The sequence below is a fragment of the Malaya genurostris genome, chromosome 3 (genome assembly GCF_030247185.1).
Source record: "Malaya genurostris strain Urasoe2022 chromosome 3, Malgen_1.1, whole genome shotgun sequence".
Taxonomy (NCBI): Eukaryota; Metazoa; Arthropoda; class Insecta; order Diptera; family Culicidae; genus Malaya; species Malaya genurostris.
This window is the reverse complement of record NC_080572.1, coordinates 25,629,122-25,646,075: the sequence shown is the minus strand read 5'-3', so window position 1 is coordinate 25,646,075 and position 16,954 is coordinate 25,629,122.

The window sequence follows — 16,954 nt, the reverse complement described above, 5'->3', positions numbered from 1 at the left end:
TTACGTCACTTATACAATCATATCTCCGGAACTAAAAGTCACAGCCATTTGATCTTCGAACTTGATCAATGGTCCGATAGTAGCTTTCAAACGAGCCCAAGTTTGTTAAAATCGGTTCAGCCATCTCTGAGAAAATTGAGCGCGTTCAAATACAACGCTTTTTGTCGGTTACGTCACTTATACAATCATATCTCCGGAACCAAAAGTCACAGCCATTTGATCTTCGAACTTGATCAATGTCCCGACAGTAGCTTTCAAACGAGCCCAAGTTTGTTCAAATCGGTTCAGCCATCTCTGAGAAAATTGAGCGCGTTCAAATATCTTCGAAAAGTGCACACACATACACACATACACACACACATACACACACACACACAGACATTTTCCGATCTCGACGAACTGAGTCGAATGGTATATAACACTATGGGTCTCCGAGGCTCCGTTCGAAAGTCGGTTTTTCCAGCAATTCTAATACCTTTCTATAGAGAAAGGCAAAACCCTTCTTAGTCCACTTAGTGGAATTTTCATATATCTTGAAAAATCACCATAGGGGAGTACATGAAAATTTCGAAATCGAAAAAAAAATTTTGATACCAAAAGATTTAGTGTCATCTCGAAAATTTTTTTTTTTAAATCGACTTTTTGGGACTTGACACTAAATCTCGACGTTTCATGCAGTTTTGAGACTTTTGGCATCAAAAAAGTTTTCGATTTTGGAAATTTCATGTACACCCCCCTATGGTGCTTTTTGAAGATTGAAAATTTTCAAATTTTATCGCCAAGCAGCACCTCTTACGTATGTTCGATTTAGCTCAAATTTTGTATTAGGGCTTTCTTCGAGGTGCTTAAACTTTTGAGAACTAGAGCTTTACGAAAATAGAGGTGATCCCAAAATTTTGGCACCTTTATATATATAAGAGCTGTGAAAATCAACGTGTTTTGTCGGTTACGTCACTTATACAATTATATCTCCGGAACCAAAAGTCACAGCCATTTGGTCTTCGAACTTGATCAATGGTCCGATACACCCAAACCTCCATTTACGTAACTTATATATGTATATATGTATTAATATACGTACGCATGTGTGCAAATATATGTATTTCTTGATACATATAAATATTGGTGAAGTAAAAGCGATCATTTATGTGTATAAATATATACACATATACGTAAATGAGTGAGTGTGTAAGCAAACATACATACATATATAAGGTTCGTAAATGGAGGTTTGGGTGTAGTAGCTTTCAAACGAGCCTAAGTTTGTTAAAATCGGTTCAGCCATCTCCGAGAATCTTGCGCGGTAAACAAACAATGCGTTTTGTCAGTTACGTCACTTATACCATTATATCTCCGGAACCAAAAGTTACAGCCATTTGATCTTCGATCTTGATCAATGACCTAACAATAGCTTTCAAACGGGCCTAGACTTGTTAAAATCGGTTCAGCCATCTACGAGAAACTTGCGCGGTAAAAATACAACACGTTTTGTCGGTTACGTCATTTATACCATCATATCTCCGGAACCAAAAGTCACAGCTATTTGATCTTCGAACTTGATTAATGGCCCGACAGTAGCTTTCAAACGAGCTTAAATTTGTTTAAATCGGTTCAACCATCTCTGAGAAAATTGAGCGGTAAAAATATCTTCGAAAAGTGCACATACGAACTGAGTCGAATGGTATATAACACTATGGGTCTCCAAGGCTCCGTTCGAAAATCGGTTTTTCCAGCAATTCTAATACCTTTCTATAGAGGAAGGCAAAAAGACTGTCAAAAATTATATTCTAAGTAGATGTTGAATATTTCTGAATAGGAGACATATGCATGAGATATGCTTTTCTAAAATAAATTCGGCGTATTACAAATAGAGAGAAATATTCACATAAAGCAGTAACACATTGATGTATGCGAAACGCGCCACGATACAAAGGAATACAACAACTGTTAATTACGGTTTAAAATTTATAACACTTACCACTCTGTATTTTCGATTACAAAAATCGGTTTCCGATAAAGTTAAAGAATTCAAGCATCCATTTGACCCAAACCTTTTGATAATCACCGCTGAGGAAACATTGCAGAATTCAATGAACTGAGTCGAATGCTATATCACTTTTCCAATATATATTCCTCGAGTTTTAAAGATGTTGCATAACCTTTCTTTGTTCGAAAGAGAAAATGCGCGAAGTATTATTGAAACGTCAAAAACATGACCGACAAATGTGTTTGAACTCTTTTCAGGGATATTTAACAGTATGACTCACTCAAGTGATATATTTTTTCAAAATATTTAGAATTTCTACAATCTCAATGCAACCTGAATGTTTGCTTCTGATTTGGAATTAATATTATAACATATTGAGATATAAATACTTAGTCAGTTATAATTTTTGGAAGGATCCTGTTACACTTTGTTGATCGAATTGCCATTTGTTCCGGTAATCTTGACTTTGCTGGTAATTACGTAAACATGCATTGTACAGAAAACAAGACAGAAGACAGAGGACAGAAGACAGAAGACAGAAGACAGAAGACAGAAGACAGAAGACAGAAGACAGAAGACAGAAGACAGAAGACAGAAGACAGAAGACAGAAGACAGAAGACAGAAGACAGAAGACAGAAGACAGAAGACAGAAGACAGAAGACAGAAGACAGAAGACAGAAGACAGAAGAAAGAAGACAGAAGACAGAAGACAGAAGACAGAAGACAGAAGACAGAAGACAGAAGACAGAAGACAGAAGACAGAAGACAGAAGACAGAAGACAGAAGACAGAAGACAGAAGACAGAAGACAGAAGACAGAAGACAGAAGACAGAAGACAGAAGACAGAAGACAGAAGACAGAAGACAGAAGACAGAAGACAGAAGACAGAAGACAGAAGACAGAAGACAGAAGACAGAAGACAGAAGACAGAAGACAGAAGACAGAAGACAGAAGACAGAAGACAGAAGACAGAAGACAGAAGACAGAAGACAGAAGACAGAAGACAGAAGACAGAAGACAGAAGACAGAAGACAGAAGACAGAAGACAGAAGACAGAAGACAGAAGACAGTATACAGCATATTCATAGCATCGATCAGACAGAACAGAAACATCTTTCAATCAATTTTCTACATTATGATATGGAACAACTTAACATTCTGATTCAAAAGACTACAGAATCCTTCCACGTCTTCGCTTGAGCAATGCCCTATACTTTGAACCAATTTTTTATGACGCTCCTGTTTAAAATATTGTTTATTGTCAGATGATGAACATTTTTAGTGGAACTCTAGGCATGGCCCATGAATTGGCACTCAGTCAACAGTCTGTTGGAAAACAATTCATGTTAAATATAAATCCATGTAAACGTATCAAAATCAAACTTAAAAATATAACAAGAATATCCCTAAACTCTTTGAAAATTTCGAATCATTTTAGTTTACGTATTATGAAAAATTGTCATCCGTCAATAGACGTTTTGTTTTACAAAGATTTAAAAATTACTATTGTTGATTTAAGTTGATTACTAATGCTTACGACTGCACGCGTCTAATGAAAAACGATGTTTGTATTCAAGCATGTTAGTTATTTTGAAATCTTTTTCAACAACAGTATTTCACGAGCGGTTCCTTTGCCGCTACGGAGTAATTTCAAACGAAGTTGAATTTTACTGTCTATTATCCAAACTTTTCGAAACATCTTTGCCTGCAAAATACTTTAAAATAAAACGCCTTTATCGACTTAATCGAACAACTTTTCTTGGCACGTAGCGGAAATATTTTTTTACAACTTACACGAGCTGTGATTTGCAGAGAAACATTTTTTCTTCCTACATTGAATGCGTTTTGGTATCAGGGTTGGCTAGTAGTAAAATGTGACGAGAATCAGCACCTTAGCAGTTCGAGTTTGCAAAACTAGCACAGTATTTTCAACCCACCATGTTATTTGGTTCTGAAATGAAACTCATATGTACTGTACTGCTCGAGCTCCAACTGTACACACGCCTGAGTGATTTACCAATTCGTGTCGGAAGAAAAATGTTTCTGTTGAGTTTAACTTTTATGCAATGTGGTCTTCCGACCCTGACTTCTATTCAGGATGTCTTTTTAGTAGAAGCAGATCGAATTGCCATTTGCATACTGCTCGAAATCGAAATCTAACGAAGCTGTAGTATATAAAGTATGGTAAGACGACAGAGAAATAATAGTAGTACTGTCATGTGGGTCTGTCCGGTTGTCGTGTTCATTCTGTCGGGGCGATGTTGTTTAGTTAGAGAATTGTTGCCTTTATTTACTGCTGTCTCGGTGGTTTTGAAAAATCGATTAGGAGAAGTCTTATGGTATGCAGAGAAAACATCAATCCGAAATATGTTCGGACTAATTTCTGAAGGTTTCGGTATCGAAAACACATTTCTGCGATACTCAATTAGCTTGAGTTGAATGTGTTTCATTTAACTATTATCAATTTCAATTTCATGGCATGTAACTGATGTGCATTTCAAACATAATGCACACATTGATAAGTGCTGCAATTGACTATATCCCTCGATTTAACAATAAGAGAGGAATATTGCACCTTAGCTCTCCTCAGTTTTTAAAATTCATCACGATGATCAATGTGAACTGCAAAAAGGCGGGTGGATAATGTCAGAGACATAACTGGATGTCGTGAATACGAAAACAACTGACATGTTCCTTAACACTTCCGAATATCAATTGTATGAATTATGTACGCATTCCCCTTTTTCACATTTTTCGCAAAAACAAAGAACGCTTCACTTGATCTCGATTACTGTGAATTTCACACAGCGAAAAGTGCACAAATCTAAGCAAACTGTTCTTGATTTGCAGTAAACTGAGGATATTTCCCTACGATTTGCAAACAACAAATCCTAATAGTTCTTTAGAAAACTTTTAGAGCCATTAGAACAGCTGATATTGTGCAATGCTCTCCACCGTTGTTTTTTTCCCAATGCTAATGACTGGCAGCTGTGACGTAATCGCTCTTGTCGAAAGCGAAACTAGCTGTGCAGACGACACAAAACACATCTGCTCGCAGGGGCGATAGAATCCAAACTGATTGAATTTTTGTTAAGAGATTTCCTTTTATGTGATTTCGTTTGTAGCTTTTTCACTAATGGGCGATCCTAACGGCTATAAAAATAACCGCATACAGAATTTTATTGTCGATTATTTCATTTCGGATTTGCATAATTTATTGAAAGAAACTATCAATATACTGTAGGGATTCGTTTCCAGCATTCAGAAGAGTCAAATTGCGTAAACTCTAAAACATTTTTTGCAAAAAAGGCTTCACTTGATCTCGATTACTGTGAATTTCACACAGCGAAAAGTGCACAAATCTAAGCAAACTGTTCTTGATTTGCCGTAAACTGAGGATATTTCCCTACGATTTTCGAACAACAAATCCTAATAGTTCTTTAGAAAACTTTTAGAGCCATTAGCGGCCCTTACACGATCATTAAAAGTGTCATTACTAAGTAATGACACTTCTGCTCAAACGCTCGTCATTACTGCATTACTGTACATCATTACTTTTTTGCATTACACGTTCATGATTAATGATGAGTATTTGTAACTACTCCAGCAATAGCAATATTTTTATTTTCGTTTAGCTGAAAATAAATTTGATTTGCTATTGAAACGTTAAAATTAATGAAATATTAACAATTTAAATCTACACTTTGTAATTTTTTTGCGTATAGTTCCAAAGATATTCAGCACTTCCACAAAAAAATAAGAAGAAGAAATAATGTTGGTAATGATGGAAAATCTGGAATTCCATCATTACTCGTGTCATTACTGAACTCGTAGACCTTACACGATCATTAAAAGTGCCATTACTTTTTAGTAATGACACTTTTAATGATCGTGTAAGGGCCGCTATTAGAACGGCTGATATTGTGCAATGCTCTCCACCGTTGTTTTTTCCTAATGCTAATGACTGGCAGCTGTGACGTAATCGCTCTTGTCGAAAGCGTGCAGACGACACAAAACACATCTGCTCGCAGTGGCGATAGAATCCAAACTGATTGAATTTTTGTTAAGAGATTTCCTTTTATGTGATTTCGTTTGTAGCTTTCTCACTAATGGGCGGTCCTAACGGCTATAAAAATAGCCGCATACAGAATTTTAATGTCGATTATTTCATTTCGGATTTGCATAGTTTATTGAAAGAAACTATCAATATGCTGTAGGGATTCGTTTCTAGCATTCACAAGGACCAAATTGAGGAACTCACTGCGATATTCACCACTTTTCGGAACATTTTTCCCGGACGATTTGTTGTACAGCAGCAGATATTTTGTTCTCTTACTTAGAACGCGTTCGGATTGGCTGGTGTTGACATGGAGCAAATGAGACAGGTTTTTCAATAGTGTACTATTGAAATACTTCAATGCTTTTGCTATACACGTTTAAATTGAAAAATTTCGATTCTATTGGTAGTTAGATTATATAAATCCTTTCACAGATCACTGAGCTATGAGCTTTAAAAATACGAGAAAGGCAAACGCGCCTTATGAATTATCCTCTTTGATACTCGTTTATACCAAACATTTCAGAAAAGTTTAATTTTGAATTATTTGAGACTATGTCACAAAACTGAAAATTTTATCATAAAATTGTGATCATATTTCCATGTCGGCATGTCGCAAGTATTATGTTGATTCATTAGATACAACAATAGATATTCACGATCAAAAACTTATCACTCTCTCAGAGGGTAAATTTTGAAAAGGCACCCCATAGTAAAGTTAGTCGTATTCACGACAAAAATGGGTTGTGTAGAGGTACAGTAAAGTAAATTCCGCATAATTGTTTAGGAGTATTATTATGGTTTTAAGAAGAACCGAATAGAAGTCTGGAATAGAGAACTGGACCCTGAGTTCAAGACCTAAATTTAGATCCAATAACAGACTCAGAATCCAGTTTCAGTCGCTGCTGGTTCTCGCCTTGATGGCCAGCAAGCGAATGAGAGATGCGACCTGAGCGTTTGAGGTTTTTAACCACGCAGAAGGTGCATTCTCCGTCGCTGCTGGTTAACTCCCGCTGCTGCTGCTGGTTAAGGTCCTCTCGCCTCGATGGCCAGCAAGCGAGGTCATTGGTCAGAGATTCTTTGTCGATAGTTGAACGTGTTCAGACGTGTTTTCGTTCTCTCGCGTTTGTTCGTTCGTTGTCGAGTTTTTATGGCGAAACGTAGACGCCGCTCGGGAGGCTCAAAAGCTAGTCCCAAGGCGAATCCTAAGCGTAACAAAAATAACACACCCAGTCCGCGTGTGGTTATTCAAACCCAGAACCAGAATCAATCCACAATTGGTGATATGATGTCAGTGCACTCCGCTCGTTCGGAAATAAGAAGCAACCGTACCGCAACCAACGTAAGCGATGTCAACGGATTCGGTGGCCCTCTCGATGAACTGCCCGAAGAAGAAGAAGAAGCTAAAGTGAAACTTCCACCGCTGATGGTGAAATCAGTTCCGCTCGCAACGTTACAGCGTGAACTGATTCGAAATGGAATTCAAGCCGAATTCAAGCTGTGTGGTATCGGCATCAAGGTGATGTTGCATACCAAATCCGAGTACGTGAAAGCAAAAAATTATCTCGATCGTGCTGGTGCAGAGTATTTCTCGCACGATTTGGCAACGGAAAAGCCATTCAAAGCAGTGGTACGTGGTTTACCGCTGATGAGCGGTAATGACATCGCATCGGAGCTGGCCGAACGATACAAGCTCCAACCGGTTGCTGTTTTCCCGATGACTAGGAAGGATGTCACCAACAAGTATCGCGATTGTCTGTACCTCGTGCATTTTAAAAAAGGTACAGTGACACTGAACGCTTTGAAAGCTGTTAGATCCATCAGCAGTATGATCGTGAGCTGGGAACCGTACCGTGGGACAAACCGTGACGTCACCCAGTGTATGCGCTGTCTGAACTTCGGACACGGTACACGCAACTGCCATCTTCAACCGAGATGCAACAACTGCGGTCAGGTGCATTTAACGTCTAGCTGCCCTGCAGAAGGAGACGCCGTATTGAAATGTATCCATTGCGGTGAAGGTCATCGGTCCACCGACAAGCAGTGTCGCAAGAGGGAGGAGTACAAACAAATACGGAAACGTGCATCGCAGAATCATCAGCCTGGAAGAAAACCCAACAAGGGTCCGGTTTTCAATAACGGCGAGTTTCCTTTGCTGGCGTCAAATCGGAAGAACGGCGCTGGAACTTCCTCCACACAGCAACTGCCGCCGCAGCCAAATCCTACGGTTCTCTGGTCATCGTTGTTGGCAGGATCCGGAATGCCACTTGCTGGAGTGAACGGTCAACCAGCTCAGGTGAGTCCCCATTTAACTACCCCTCATTTGGACCAAAATCTTCCGCCCAAATTTACCACAGAACAACTCTTGCCGATCTTCGCAGAGATGTGCAACAAAATGCAAAAATGTCAAACAAGATTTGACCAGATTTCTGTGTTAGGGCAATTCATTATACAATATGCCTGTTAACCCGTTAAATATTGTTTTATGGAACGCCCGCGGATTGTCGCGGAAACGAGTTGAGTTGTGTGATCTCTTGGAGCAACAATCAACAGATATCGTAGCTATCACGGAAACGCATTTAAAACCCGGAAATAACCTATACCTTCCTGGGTTTAACATAGTTAGGCTGGATCGAACCCACTCGGGCGGAGGAGGTGTCGCTCTAGCCATCAGGAAAACCATTAAATTCACCATTCAACCACACTATCGAACATCTGTTATCGAAGCCGTCGGTATCGAGGTGTCTTCCGATACTGGAAAAATTATTATTATTGCCGCTTATTGTCCGACACAGTGCTATGACGGCAATGGGATGGCAAGGAAATTTAAAAATGATCTTGCGAAGCTAACCAGAACCGACAAGAAGTTTATCTTGGCTTGCGATTTAAACGCGAAACACGAGACATGGCGAAATATCCGTAGGAATAAAAATGGGTGTCTTCTCTTCGAGGATCTACAGCTGGGTTATTACACTATCCACGCTCCGTATCAGCCGACATATCTTTCGCCTGCCGGCATCTCGTCCACCTTGGATATAGTTCTGTCGAACTTCGACTTACTGAGCCAACCAGTTACAACAAACGATCTCAGCTCTGATCATTTTCCGGTTTCATTTCAAATCGGTGGTGATATTCAGCGCGGTGAACCGCAAACCAGAAAAAACTACCACGACGTCAACTGGGTGGAATTCGCCCGGATTGTTGATCGGCATATCGATGCAACCAAAGCGTTGAATTCCACTGACGATATAGATGAAGCTTTATCCGAGCTAAAGGCCGCTATCTCTGTAGCTGAGAACCACTGCGTTAGACAGGTTCCGATCCACGGAGTATTGCTTAAAATCGACTCGATGACCAAAGCAATTATCCGTCAACGTAACAAAGTACGGCGCCAATTTCAAAGGTCAGGCGATTTATCGAAAAAATACGTTGCATCGAAATTGTCAGAGCTGATCAGTTCTCGAGTTGATGACTTGAAAAACGAAAACTTCTCGTCAATGATCCGAAGGCTAGACCCGTTCTCGCGGCCTTTCTGGAAGGTGTCAAAGGTATTAAAGTCAAAACCGAAACAAATCCCTCCGTTAACTCAGAACAACGACATTCTGGTCACACCGTTTGAAAAAGCGACCGCAATCGGCGAACACATTTTGCGCTCTCACAATCTGGGTAATTCCGTTGTCAGTCTCATGGAAGACGCAGTTCGAGAAACGATGTCCACATTGCGTAACACCCGCTGCTACGTTCCGGAAAATGTTAAGGTTAAACCCGAACAAGTTGCCGCAACAGTAAAAGCATCCAAAAACATGAAGGCGCCGGGCTTTGACTCGATTTTTAACCTTACATTAAAGAAACTCAGCCATCAGACCTTCACCTTTATTGCCAATGTTTTCAACAGATGTCTCGATATAAACTACTTTCCCTCGGAGTGGAAAATCGCCAAGGTTGTACCGTTACTGAAACCATCTAAAGATCCAACGAATCCCTCTAGCTATCGTCCCATTAGCCTTCTGTCGTCGCTAAGCAAGCTCTTCGAAAGACTCATCTTAGATCGTGTTCTGTTGCACATCGAAAACAACAACATTTTCTTGCCCGAACAGTTCGGATTCAGAAAGGGACATTCCACAACTCATCAGTTGCAAAGAGTAGTGAACATCATCGACCGTAACAAGCACGTCGCAAAATCTACAGCTATGGCTCTACTGGACGTCGAGAAGGCATTCGACAACGTCTGGCACGAAGGTCTCATCTACAAGATGTATCGCTACAACTTCCCAGTGTACCTCATCAAGATAGTGCAAAACTATCTCAGTGGCAGAAGCTTCAAAGTCAGCGTGAACGGAACCCTATCGAACGGGTTTGTTGTACCCGCCGGAGTACCTCAGGGTAGTATTCTCGGACCAGTATTGTACAACGTCTACACCTCGGATTTCCCTCGACTTCCTGATGGTTGCCAATTCTGCTTCTTCGCGGATGATACAGCTATCCTTTGCAAAGGAAGGGTCACAAAACATCTCACCAAAAAGCTGCAAAACTGCCTTGATTCCGTTGTCAGCTACATGAACACCTGGAAGATAAAAATTAACGCTTCCAAAACTCAGGCGATCCTGTTTCCATACAGTCTATCTCAGCGACTCACTCCTCCAGCTGATTGCAAGATCGTGGTTGATGGGCTTCCAATCGACTGGTCCAATGAGGTGGTCTACTTGGGGCTCACTTTTGATCGTAAACTACTTTTCCGCTCGCATGTCGACAAGATAAAATCTAAATGCTCCTTGCTCATTAAATGTCTCTACCCGCTAATCAAGAGAAGGTCATCTCTTATTCGCAAGAATAAGCTAGCTGTTTACACCCAGATCATCGCTCCAGTGTTTCAGTACGCGTTGCCTGTGTGGGGGAGGTGTGCCGTTACACATCGGAACAAAATCCAAGTGCTGCAGAACAGAGCCCTGAAAATGATTCTGGATCTTCCGTGGTTCACCAGGACTTCAACAGTTCATCAACTAGCAGACGTCACTACCGTCGACGAGAAAATAACTGCAGCCAATAGAAAATTCCAAGAAAAATGTGCAATCTCAGAATATCCTCTAATTAGTTCGCTATTTTAGTATTTGTTTATAGTTTATAGTTTTAGTTGTAGTTTTGTTATATAAATCAAACTGTCTATCAGTTAAACTGTTAAAAAAAAAAAAAATTGAATCAAAATTATTAACTAGTAAATTACCGTAAATCAAAAGATGAAAAGTAACATTACTACATCACTTGACATGTAATATCATACAGAAATGTAACCAAAGAGAAACAATAAATATTTAATGTAAAAAAAAAAAAAAAAAAAAAATGGCCAGCAAGCGAATGAGAGATGCGACCTGCGACCACGCAGAAGGTGCATTCTCCGTCGCTGCTGGTTGATGATTCCACTCCCACGACGTCTGCTTCCATCGAACGCACGAAAAGAAATGATCGATTTTCGACCACGGTTCCCCTTTTATACGCATTCAGTTGAAGATATGTGCCTGACTACCTCAAAATCGTCGTCCTTGCGCGAAAAACCCAAGCGAAAGTAAAGAGTTTTCCGCGTTGTTTTCAAATTTTAAGAAAACTTAATTTTTGAGTTGTTTGTGGTTATCGCACACTGTTCAAAATATTATCCTGAATTCCTGATCATATTTTTGATGAAATGGTGAAAGAATTATGTTGCTACCATTAATACAAGTCGAGATATTCACGATTAAGTTCTGCCCATTCTTCCATATGGCTAATTTTGAAAAGGCGCCCCATAGTAAAGTAAGTCGTATTCACGACAAAAATTTGTTTACCAAGTTGTCAAACTCTGCTTGAAACAAGGAAAGGTTTGCGACGTATAATCCTTCCAGCAGGCACAGCAATACTCTTCGGTACTCGAAGTTCACTCCCACTCAACACATTGCCTCAGTAGTACCAATTCATTCATCTCGTATACTATACACTATCAGAAACGATTTTGATCCCAACTAGAGTGTGATGTTGCAAGTGTGAGGAAAAAGATGTGGCATACAAAATTAAATTTCCAAGATTTATAGCATAGTTACCATCACTCGGAAGCTATCCATCGCTGACTCCGAGTGCTTTTTCGGACAACGGCATTTGACGCAAAACTAGTGCGTAAAAGTAGGGCTAGCTTCGGTATAATGGAATAAATTTTCGATTAACTTCAGGTGCTATTGTTATTTATTTGCATTGTACCTACCTTAGCGGTTTTGTATGATAGCAACACATTTGCTTATAAATACTTTGTGAAGTCGAACATCAAACTGATTTAAATAACAAATCCAATTTAGATATCAATTTATCCTTTACATGTTTGTGAACGTGTCTCTTCGTGTCTTCGATGACTGGAATATAGTTTTGAATTCACTGCCAGTTTAGTAATTTGTCCTCTTGAGTAGTATCTTGTTAATTTGATAGGAAAAACCTGTTTTAATCCACCTAGTGGTGTTGTTTACGCCAAAAAAGGTTAAGTCTCAGAAGACAGTTTAAGTAAGCTTTACTGTACACATAACAGAAACCGATTAGTAATAATGACAGACAGACTTAGAGATAACGACAGGCAGCTAACGTTACGGAACTAGGGGTAGCTTTCATTATTGCGTTCAACACATACTAAGTTAGGTATTACAGATGCCGGTCACTTCCTGTACAGTTAAATTGTGTTCATATAAAAATGTAGGCAACCTATATAAACTGAACCATCAGTAGCCTCAAGTGTGTTCTTCTTCAGAAAGTAAACTAGTCAGTCGACGGTCTAGAATCTAGAGTCAGTCAACTCAGTACTACAGCTAGTTAAAATTTGAACGTTAGTCAAGATAGACAATTCCTAGTAATTGTCATCACCGCGAATCAGATTTTCCTCGTGCATATAATTCCGACAAACCACAAACGTTAATGTGCGCAAACAGGTGTAATGATGCCTTTCTCATATTACTCATAGCATCATAAATATTACTGTGGAATTCACTGAAACAACTGTTCATTGAATAGAAATAGGAAAGCTTGTTCGGACCTAATCTAACAAACTCTATAAATCCTGTTTACCATGTAGTTCCGGAACCGGAAGTAGTATATACAACAAACTTAGGAATTCCGTATGAAACTGTAAGAGTTTTCCTTTGGACCTATAAGTTTGTGAAAATCGATGTGGCCATCTTGAAGGAAAGTGAGTGAGACCCTTTTGCAGTTTTTAATCAGCATTTCCAATTCTTCCGAAACCGGATTCAGATGACCGGTATAGCCGAAGTTGGTTTGTTTGCCAGCAATAAATATGACCTACAAATTGGAACAGTTTTGACCTATACTCACTATCTCATGCTCTATTTCGATTAAACCAATCAGACGAAATCTAACAAACGAAGCGAACCTGCGTTTCTGTTACTTCTGCATATGCTTAACAGCATAAAACATGTAGGAGTATTATTATTATTATTATTATTATTATTATTATTATTATTATTATTATTATTATTATTATTATTATTATTATTATTATTATTATTATTATTATTATTATTATTATTATTATTATTATTATTATTATTATTGAATTCAATGATATTCGTTTATTCTTTCAGTCACACTTATTATAGAAAAGCTAAAATTTTTATCAGCTGCTGCACCGTCTTTTACCAATATCACACCATTAGCAGACATCCGTAACCGTTTCGATTTTTTCATAGCGTGTACGAAATAGAACAAAGCATGCATCGTTCGTTTTGTGTTTTCTTCTTCTTTCGGTGTTGTACATATTGTCAATATATGGCGATTTGAAAACTTTGACACTCATCGCTCTGTAACTGCGGAACCGGAAGTCGGATCCGGATGAAAATTCACAGTACAGCGTACAGAATCATTGCATGGCTAGTACTATGGATCCTACTGACACTAAGAGTCCTTCCAGGTCGGGGCTCGAACATACGACAGCTGGCTTGTAAGACCAGCGTCCTATGCATTGAACCGTCAACCCGGAACGAAATCAACCCGGAACGCTGAGAAATCGAAGTGAGTTCTATTTTTAGAGTTTTTCTTCACCACTTTCGGTGCTTCCGGAACAGGAAAAGAAGGGACCAGTAGTGCCGAATTAAGTTTTCATATCCACAAAATAACAAGTTCTGCAAACCAGAAGAGTTTATCAGACAGTTTTATAAGATTTGTATCTGTTTTTGACCATCGTTTGTGAAAAACTGCTAATGAAATTTTTAATTTTCCACTTATAACGCTTTAGTTCCGGAACTGAAAGTCAGATCGGGATGAATTATTTTAGAAATTTTAAGGAAACTATAAACCTTTCATTTGAATCTTAGTTTGTGCAAATCGGTTGAGCCGTTCCAGAGAAAAATAAGTGTGCACTTTTCCTCTAATTTTCACATATCACCATGTAACTCCGGAACCGGAAGTCGGATCCAATAAAATTCAATATCAGGCTATGGGACTGTTAGTCCTTTTATTTGAATCTAAGTTTGTGAAAATCGATTAAGCCATCTCTGAAATTCTGAATTTCATTTGCATCTTAGTTAGTGAAAATCGGTTCAGCTGTCTCCGAGAAAAGTGAGTGCATATTTTTGTTATATACATACACACATACACACACGGACAGACACACACGCAGATATTTGCTCAGTTCGTCGAGCTGAGTCGAATGGTATATGACATTCGGCCCTCCGGGTCTCGGTTAAAAAGTCGGTTTTCACAGTGATTGCATAATCTTTCTATATGAGAAAGGCAAAAACCTTATATTTTAACCCACAAACTCAAACAAGGTGCACATACCCATTTTCAAAGTTATTTTACGTGCCGTCTTTGACTCATCAGTGCGTAGTAGCTTATGTTGAACTGCTAGCGCGACCTGGCGGCTCAACATAAACCACTAGGCAGACGTAAAGTTAATGCTATTTGCAAAACATTTTTTGCTATTACACCGAAGTGTGATTTCCAAACTGACGTCTCGGACGAAACAGATTTCGGCAATTTAACTGTACAGAGTTTGATAATTCGAAAGGAAAAAAGCCTTTTTTTAATCTCCAAATTTATGTAAGGAGCCTTGGAGACCCATAGTGTTATGTACCATTCGACTCAGTTCGACGAAATCGAAAAATGTCCGTGTGTGCACTTTTCAAAGATATTTTTACCGTTCAATTTTCTCTGGCTCAACCGATTTTAACAAGCTTAGTCTCGTTTGACAGCTACTGCTGTACCATTGGATCTATTTTAAAAAATCAAATGGCTGTCACTTCCGGTTCCGGAGATATAATGGTATAAGTGACGTAACCGAATAAACGCGTTGTTTTTTTTACCGCTCAATTTTCTCAGAGATGGCTATACCGTTTTCAACAAAGTTAGGTTTGTTTCTAAGTTACTATTAAATTGTGGATCGAGTTCGAAGATCAAACGACAGGGGCTTTGGTTCCGAAGATTTAATAGCACAAGTGACGTAAGTGACAAAACGCATTGTTTTTAACCGCTCAGTTTTCTCTGATTTGGCCGATTTTACCACGCTCATTTGAAAGCTACTATTGAATTATGCATCTAGTTCTAAGATCAAATGGCTGTCATTTCTCATATAATGGTATAAGTGACGTGAACGAATAACCGCACAATTTGAAGGCCAATGATGACATTTCAACAACAAATTATCATTAATTCAGTATAAAATTGTATTCTACATGACAATTAAGACTAAACCTTTTGGAATCATTTTCATCAGTTCAAATGTATTTCTGAAAACTAAGGCTGTGCACGATTTCGTGGTTAATTCTAACTTTTGGTTGAAATCTGACACTCGTGTGGTTATTTTGATGTTGTCAAAAATAACCCTGCTCGAAAGCATGGTTAATTTTGACATATCGATGGTTATTTTCCGACACTGAAAATAATCTTGCAAAGAAAATTCTAATATCAATTCTTTCCAGTGTGAAATAAACCCAAATAACTTTCCATCCGTCAAACTTTGAAATGTGTCGCAGTTTTGTACCGTTTTCGTTTATTGATATGCAGCCCGAGAGCTGACCCAGAGTCGCCCAAACAACTTTTGATATGTTTGTTTTAGCAACCTGGGATCGCTCTATATCGAACTCCAATCGCGTAGTTTCGCTCTGAAAATTTTCTCAGGTCGCACTACGCATCCATGCGAGTTTGTTTATTGCTTCTTTTTTACCTTTTTTTATATATATAAAAAATAGGTATAGAATTCGCTCAAACTTTAGAAAATTTTTCCGAGGCCCGGAGGGCCGAATGACATATACCAATTGATTCAGCTCGACGAACTGAGCAAATGTCCGTGTGTGTGTGTGTGTGTGTGTCTGTATGTGTGTCGTCAACTAAGAGGTCGAGATCTCAGAGATGGCTGGACCGATTTTGATCAAACTAGTCGCAAATAAAAGGTCTCCCCGTCAACCAACACGCTATTGAATGGTTTTGAGATCGGATGTTTACTTTTTGAGTTATACGAAGTTTTATGTCAATTTTTTTTGTTTTTTGACAGTATCTGTCACAATTGACCTTGAAAACAGAATATGTTTTCGGACTTAGATTCCGCACGGTAATACCTATCCAACAAGCCATAGATTGTTAAAATCCGTCCATTTTTAACGGAGATATCGAAATTTTGTGTAAACGACTTTTCCCCCTATTCCAGCAGTAGGAGTTTTGAGCGCTGTATGACAAAGATATGCTTGGGAGCAACGGAAAACACGATTTTTTATACTGTTACATACAATTGTTTCTAAGTACCAAAAGGATTGTGTACAGCATCCTTTTTCATGACATTTAGCCTCGGACCGATTTTAGCACGGTACGTTTTTGGCAACATAATCGTTCGAATATGGCATATGTAAACCAGATGATGGCAGATTTTTTTTTATTTATATTGTTTCAAACTACT